Source organism: Arachis stenosperma, chromosome 7 (assembly GCF_014773155.1).
Source record: "Arachis stenosperma cultivar V10309 chromosome 7, arast.V10309.gnm1.PFL2, whole genome shotgun sequence".
NCBI lineage: Eukaryota > Viridiplantae > Streptophyta > Magnoliopsida > Fabales > Fabaceae > Arachis > Arachis stenosperma.
In genome coordinates this window covers 26,236,980-26,245,383 of record NC_080383.1, presented here as the reverse complement: position 1 = coordinate 26,245,383, position 8,404 = coordinate 26,236,980, and positions in this window count along the sequence as shown.

The following is an 8,404-nucleotide window of genomic DNA, read 5'->3' as shown; positions in this document are numbered from 1 at the left end:
GCTCCTTTCTGGCGTTTAATGCCCAGATGGCTACCCTTACTGGCGTTGAACGCCCAGTGGGTGCTTCTTTTGGGCGTTCAACGCCCAAAATGTTTCTTACTGGCCTTTTTTCGCCAGTGAACTTCCAAATTCCCCTGTAACTCTGTGAATCCAATCAATTGCTTTTTTACCTTGAAGATATTTTGACCTATACCTGTAAAAATCAACAGAAACAAATAAAATTAAATTTTGTGATTGGCTGGGTTGCCTCCCAGCAAGCGCTTCTTCAATGTCATTAGCTGGACTATTACTGAGTTTTAATTAAGTCTCAGTTTTGAGCATTCTTGCTCAAAATTGCCTTCAAGATAATGTTTAACTCTTTGTCCATTAACAATGAACTTTTTGTTAGATTCATTATCCTGAAGCTCTATGTATCCATATGGTGATACGTTTGTAATGACATATGGACCTCTCCACCGGGATTTTAATTTCCCGGGGAATAATTTGAGCCTAGAATTAAATAGCAGAACTTTCTGCCCCGGCTCAAAAACTCTGGATGACAATTTCTTATCATGCCATCTTTTCGCTTTCTCTTTGTAAATCTTTGCATTCTCGAAAGCATTGAGTCTAAATTCCTCTAGCTCATTTAACTGGAGCAATCGTTTTTCTCCAGCTAACTTGGCATCAAGGTTTAGGAATCTGGTTGCCCAGTAGGCCTTGTGTTCCAGTTCCACTGGCAAGTGACATGCCTTTCCATACACAAGCTGGTATGGAGAGGTCCCTATAGGGGTCTTGAATGCTGTTCTGTATGCCCACAAAGCATTATCCAAGCTTCTTGCCCAATCCCTTCTACGGTTAATTACAGTCCGTTCCAGGATTCTTTTGAGTTCTCTATTTGAGACTTCAGCTTGCCCATTAGTTTGTGGGTGATATGGAGTAGCTACCCTGTGGCTAACTCCATAATGAACCAGAGTAGAGTAAAGCTGTTTATTACAGAAATGAGTGCCCCCATCACTGATTAATACTCTAGGGATACCAAATCTGCTGAAGATGTGTTTCTGGAGGAATTTTAATACTGTTTTAGTGTCATTGGTGGGTGTTGTAATAGCCTCCACCCATTTGGATACATAATCCACTGCCACCAGAATATAAGTGTTTGAGTATGATGGTGGGAAAGGTCCCATGAAGTCAATGCCCCATACATCAAACAACTCAATCTCCAAGATCCCTTGTTGAGGCATGGCATAACTGTGAGGTAGATTGCCAGATCTTTGGCAACTATCACAATTAAGTACAAACACTCGGGAGTCTTTATAGAGAGTAGGCCAGTAGAAGCCACATTGGAGGACTCTTGTGGCTGTTCGCTCACTTCCAAAATGTCCTCCATACTGTGATCCATGGCAGTGCCATAGGATCTTCTGTGCTTCTTCCTTAGGCACACATCTACGGATTACTCCGTCTGCACATCTCTTAAAGAGATACGGCTCATCCCAAAGATAATACTTTGCATCCGTGATCAGCTTCTTTGTTTGCTGTCTACTGTACTCCTTTGGTATGAATCTCACTGCCTTGTAGTTTGCAATGTCTGCGAACCATGGCACTTCCTGGATGGCAAAGAGTTGCTCATCCGGAAAGGTTTCAGAGATCTCAGTGAGAGGGAGGGACGCCCCTTTTACTGGTTCTATTCGGGACAGGTGATCTGCTACTTGATTCTCTGTTCCTTTTCTGTCTCTTATTTCTATATCAAACTCTTGCAGAAGCAATACCCATCTTATAAGTCTGGGTTTTGAATCGTGCTTTGTGAGTAGATATTTAAGAGCAGCATGATCAGTATACACAATCACTTTTGATCCTACTAAATAGGATCTGAATTTGTCAATGGCGTAAACCACTGCAAGTAGCTCTTTTTCTGTGGTTGTGTAATTCTTCTGTGCGTCATTTAAAACACGGCTGGCATAGTAAATGACGTGCAGAAGCTTGTCATGCCTTTGTCCCAACACTGCACCAATGGCATGGTCACTGGCATCACACATTAATTCAAATGGTAATGTCCAGTCTGGTGCAGAGATGATTGGTGCTGTAATCAATTTAGCTTTCAGAGTCTCAAATGCTTGCAGACACTCTTTATCAAAGATAAATGGCGTGTCAGCAGCTAGCAGGTTGCTCAGAGGTTTGGTGATTTTTGAAAAGTCCTTTATAAACCTCCTGTAGAATCCTGCATGCCCCAGAAAGCTTCTGATTGCCTTAACATTGGCAGGTGGTGGTAATTTTTCAATTACCTCTACTTTAGCTTGATCCACCTCTATCCCCTTGTTCGAGATTTTGTGCCCAAGGACAATTCCTTCAGTCACCATAAAGTGACACTTCTCCCAGTTTAAAACCAGGTTAGTCTCTTGGCATCTCTTTAGAACAAGTGCTAAATGGTTAAGGCAGGAGCTGAATGAGTCTCCAAATACTGAAAAGTCATCCATGAAGACTTCCAGAAAATTTTCCACCATATCAGAGAAAATTGATAGCATGCACCTCTGAAAGGTTGCAGGTGCATTGCACAGGCCAAATGGCATCCTTCTGTATGCAAATACTCCAGATGGGCATGTGAATGCTGTTTTCTCCTGATCCTGGGGATCTACTGCAATTTGATTATAACCTGAATATCCATCCAGGAAGCAGTAGTATTCATGACCTGCTAGTCTTTCTAGCATCTGGTCTATGAATGGTAAAGGAAAATGATCCTTTCTGGTAGCTGTATTGAGCCTTTTGTAATCAATACGCATACGCCACCCAGTAACTGTTCTTGTAGGAACCAGTTCATTTTTTTCATTATGAACCACTGTCATGCCACCTTTCTTAGGGACGACTTGGACAGGGCTCACCCAGGGGCTGTCAGAAATAGGATAAATAATCCCAGCCTCTAGTAACTTAGTGACCTCTTTCTGCACTACTTCCTTCATGGCTGGGTTCAGCCGCCTTTGTGGTTGAACCACTGGCTTGGCGTCACCCTCCAGTAAGATCTTGTGCATGCATCTAGCTGGGCTAATGCCCTTAAGATCACTGATGGACCACCCAAGAGCTGTCTTGTGTGTCCTTAGCACTTGAATTAGTGCTTCCTCTTCCTGTGGTTCTAAGGTAGAGCTTATGATCACAGGAAAGGTATCACCTTCTCCCAGGAATGCATATTTTAGGGAAGGTGGTAATGGTTTGAGCTCGGGTTTAGGAGGTTTTTCCTCTTCCTGAGGGATTTTCAGAGGTTCTACTATTCTCTCTGATTCCTCCAGATCAGGCTGAACGTCTTTAAAGATGTCCTCTAGCTCTGATTTGAGACTCTCAGCCATATTAACCTCTCTTACCAGAGAGTCAATAATATCAACACTCATGCAGTCATTTGGGGTGTCTGGATGTTGCATGGCTTTGACAACATTCAACTTGAACTCCTCTTCATTGACTCTCAAGGTTACTTCCCCTTTTTGGACGTCAATGAGGGTTCGGCCAGTTGCTAGGAAAGGTCTTCCTAGAATGAGAGTTGCACTCTTGTGCTCCTCCATTTCCAGCACTACAAAGTCAGTAGGAAAGGCGAATGGCCCAACTTTGACAATCATGTCTTCAATCACGCCTGATGGGTATTTAATGGAACCATCAGCAAGTTGAAGACATATCCTGGTTGGTTTGATTTCTTCAGTTAAACCAAACTTTCTGATAGTAGATGCAGGTATTAGGTTGATACTTGCTCCAAGATCACATAAAGCTTGCTTGGTACAAGTACCCTCTAATGTACATGGTATCATAAAGCTCCCAGGATCTTTAAGCTTCTCAGGTAAGCTTTTCAGAATGACTGCACTGCATTCTTCAGTGAGGTAGACTTTTTCAGTTTCCCTCCAATCCTTCTTATGACTTAAGATCTCTTTCATGAACTTAGCATAAGAGGGTATTTGCTCAAGTGCTTCTGCAAACGGAATCTTTATTTCAAGAGTCCTGAGATAGTCTGCAAAGCGGGCAAATTGCTTATCCTGTTCCGCTTGGCGGAGTTTTTGAGGATAAGGCATTTTGGCTTTGTATTCCTCAACCTTAGTTGCTGCAGGTTTATTACCTACAGAAGTGGGTTGGGAAGCCTTTTTAGAAGGGTTGTTATCAGTACTTGTATGTGACTGATCCCCCACTGGCATTTGAATGTCAGGGGTGGAAGCTGGAGTGGCGTTAGACGCCACCTCCTTATTTGTTACTGGCGTTTGAACGCCAGAACCATGCTCCCCTTGGGCGTTCAACGCCGAATTCATGCTTGTTTCTGGCGTTGAACGCCAGGAATGAGCATGAGCTGGGCGTTCAGCGCCAGCTTTATTCCTCTCTGGGCTCTGATTGTCCTCAGAAGGATTTTGAGTAGCCATTTGTTCATTTCTTGGCTTCCTGCTGCTTTGAAGTGAGGTATTTAATGTTTTCCCACTTCTTAATTGAACTGCTTGGCATTCTTCTGCTATTTGTTTTGACAGTTGCTTTTCTGTTTGCTTTAACTGTACTTCCATATTCTTGTTAGCCATTCTTGTTTCCTGTAGTATTTCCTTGAATTCGGCTAGCTGCTGAGTTAGAAAGTCTAATTGCTGATTGAATTCTTTAGCCTGATCTACAGGACTGAGTTCAGCAGTTACTGTTTTAGCTTCTTCTTTCATGGAAGATTCACTGCTTAGATACAGATGCTGATTTCTGGCAACTGTATCAATAAGCTCTTGAGCTTCTTCAATTATTTTTCTCATATGTATAGATCCACCAGCTGAGTGGTCTAGAGAAATCTGAGCTTTTTCTGTAAGCCCATAGTAGAAGATGTCTAATTGCACCCACTCTGAAAACATTTCAGAGGGGCATTTTCTTAGCATCTCTCTGTATCTCTCCCAGGCATCATAAAGGGATTCATTATCTCCTTGTTTGAAGCCTTGGATGCTTAGCCTTAGCTGTGTCATCCGTTTTGGAGGGAAATAGTGATTCAGGAATTTTTCTGACAGCTGTTTCCATGTTTTTATGCTGTTCTTAGGCTGGTTATTTAACCATCTCTTAGCTTGATCTTTTACAGCAAATGGAAACAGTAATAATCTGTAGACATCCTGATCTATTTCCTTATTATGTACTGTGTCAGCAATTTGTAAAAATTGTGCCAGAAACTCTGTAGGTTCTTCCTGTGGAAGACCGGAATACTGGCAGTTTTGCTGCACCATGATAATGAGCTGAGGATTCAACTCAAAGCTACTAACTCCAATGGAGGGTATACAGATACTACTCCCATATGAAGCAGTAGTGGGGTTAGCATATGACCCCAGAGTCCTCCTGGACTGTTCATTCCTACTTGCTTCCATGATGGAATAAAAGAGATAATATATATGTTGATATTATTTTTTTTAACTAAATAAAAAAAACGAAATAAATAAAAGAAATTGGAAATATTTTGAAATTGAAATTTGAATTTTTATATAAAATTTTCGAAAAAATGTAGTTCAAAATTAGTTAGAAAATATAAATTTTTTTTTTGAATTTTGAATTTTATGATGAAAGAGAAAAACGCACAAAAGACACAAGACTTAAAATTTTTAGATCTAATGCTCCTTATTTTCGAAAATTTTGGAGGAAAAACACCAAGGAACACCAAACTTAAAAATTTTAAGATCATGACACAAGAAAAACTCAAGAACACCTTAAAGATTCACAAGAACACCAAGAACAAGAGGAAGAATACCAAACTTAAAATTTTTAGAAAACTTTAATAAAATTTTCGAAAATTATGAAAAGATTAACAAGAAAACACCAAACTTAAAGTTTGGCACAAGATTAAATCAAGAAAAATTATTTTTGAAAAAGGATTTTAAAAAGAAGGTGCCCAATTGCTAAGAACATAAACCCACGCTATAATCAACTGAGCTAAAAGTGTAACATATTTTAAAGATGTATTATTTTTATGGATAAAAGTATAATTTTTGAAAGTTAATGTTTTGAAAAAGCACAAGAAAAACAAGAAAAGACACAAAACAAGAAAAACTCAAGATCAAACAAGAAAAATAAACAAGAACAACTTGAAGATCAATGAAGAACAAAGAACACAAGTTCGAAAATTTTAAAGAAAAATATAAAATATGCAATTGACACCAAACTTAGAACAAGACACTAAACTCACGAAAAAATTAAAATTTGATAAAGAAAAATAATATTTTTGAAAAAATTTTTTTTTTAAAAAAGGGATAATAAAAGATGCAATTCTAGTAAAAAAAAGGATAAATTCTTCCTAATCTAAGCAACAAAATAAACCTTTAGTTGTTCAAACTCGAATAATCCCCGGCAACGGCGCCAAAAACTTGGTGCACGAATTTGTGATCTGCACAACTAACCAGCAAGTGCACTGGGTCGTCCAAGTAATACCTTACGTGAGTAAGGGTCGATCCCACAGAGATTATTGGTTTGAAGCAAGCTATGTTTATTTTATTATTCTTAGTCAGGATATTAATTAAAATTATCAGTTGGAATTATTAGATTGGAAAAATAAAAGAGAATAAAAGCGTTACTTGTTGTGTAGTAATGAGAAATATGTTGGAGTTTTGGAGATGCTTTGTCCTCTGAACTTCAACTCTTCCTTGAAATCCTTTTCCACACGCAAGGTCCCTTCCATGGCAAGCTCTATGTAGGGTGTCACCGTTGTCAATGGCTACTTCCCATCCTCTCAGTGAAAACGTTCCTATGCTCTGTCACAGCACGGCTAATCATCTGTCGGTTCTCAATCAGGTTGGAATAGAATCCATTGATTCTTTTGCGTCTGTCACTAACGCCCAGCCTTCAGGAGTTTGAAGCTCGTCACAGTCATTCAATCCCAGAATCCTACTCGGAATACCACGAACAAGGTTTAGACTTTCCGGATTCTCATGAATGCCGCCATCAATCCGGCTTATACCACGAAGATTCTGAGTAATGATCTAAGAGATACTCATTCAATCTGATATAGAACGGAGGTGGTTGTCAGGCACACGTTCATGGATTGAGGAAGGTGATGAGTGTCACGGATCATCACCTTCTCCATAATTAAGCACGAATGAACATCTTAGATAAGAACAAGCGTGTTTGAATGAAAACAAAGGAATTGTATTAATTCATCGAGACGCTGCAGAGCTCCTCACCCCCAACAATAGAGTTTAGAGACTCATGCCATCAAAAAGTATGTAATTCAGATCTGAAAATGTCATGAGGTACAAAATAAGTCTTTAAAAGTTGTTTAAATAGTAAACTAGTAACCTAGGTTTACAGAAAATGAGTAAACTAAGATAATTGGTGCAGAAATCCACTTCTGGGGCCCACTTGGTGTGTGCTGGGGCTGAGACTAAAGCTATCCACGAACTGAGGCTTTTCTTGGAGTTGAACTCCAAGTTATAACGTGTTTTGGGCGTTCAACTCTGGATCATGACGTGTTTCTGGCGTTTAACTCCAGACAGCAGCATGTACTTGGCGTTCAACGCCAAGTTACGTCGTCTATTTTCACGCAAAGTATGGACTATTATATATTTCTGGAAAGCCCTAGATGTCTGCTTTCCAACGCCATTGAGAGCGCGCCAATTGGACTTCTGTAGCTCCAGAAAATTCATTTCGAGTGCAGGGAGGTCAGGATCCAACAACATCAGCAGTCCTTTTTCAGCCTAACTCAGATTTTTGCTCAGCTCCCTCAATTTCAACCAGAAAATACCTGAAATCACAGAAAAACACACAAACTCATAGTAAAATCCAGAAATATGATTTTTGCCTAAAAACTAATAATATTTAACTAAAAACTAATTAAAACATGCTAAAATCTACATGAAATTACCCCCAAAAAGCGTATAAAATATCCGCTCATCATTACTCTATGGTGAGAACCGCCTTGTGGAGTGAGGATGTTAGTGATTATACGGTACAACAGAGAGTTCTCAGGGCCGAGTGCTCGATGAGTTGGGATTAGTCCATCCAAACCAGAGAGATTTGCACAGATGTGTTGCAAGACTGTTTGCTGTGCAATGCCAACTTGATCATCCCACTTATCAACCATGTAAACTTTCGGCTCTTCATCTTCATACCCAAGGGCAGCACCTATGGTTTGAGGATCGAGGGTCATGTAAACACGCTTGACGTAAGAGTGGATTGAGCCATCAATCAAGCGCATGTTTGCATAGAACTCCCGGACCAGCCCCGGGTAAACAAATTTCTGAATGTGAATTAGTGGAGTCCACTTCAGAGCATCAAACATGGAAGTAAAGTTGATTCCTTTGGTGGCCAATTTTTTAAGATTTACCAAGTAAGAGAGGCAGAGAGGACGTTTCAGTAAAACCTCTTTGTGAAATTCATAGAAAGCACATGAGTAGAACCGAGAGGGATCAAAGTGGGAGTGATTTTTGTGAAATTTGTTCTTGAACTCTAGTGACTCCAAATTTGCAGG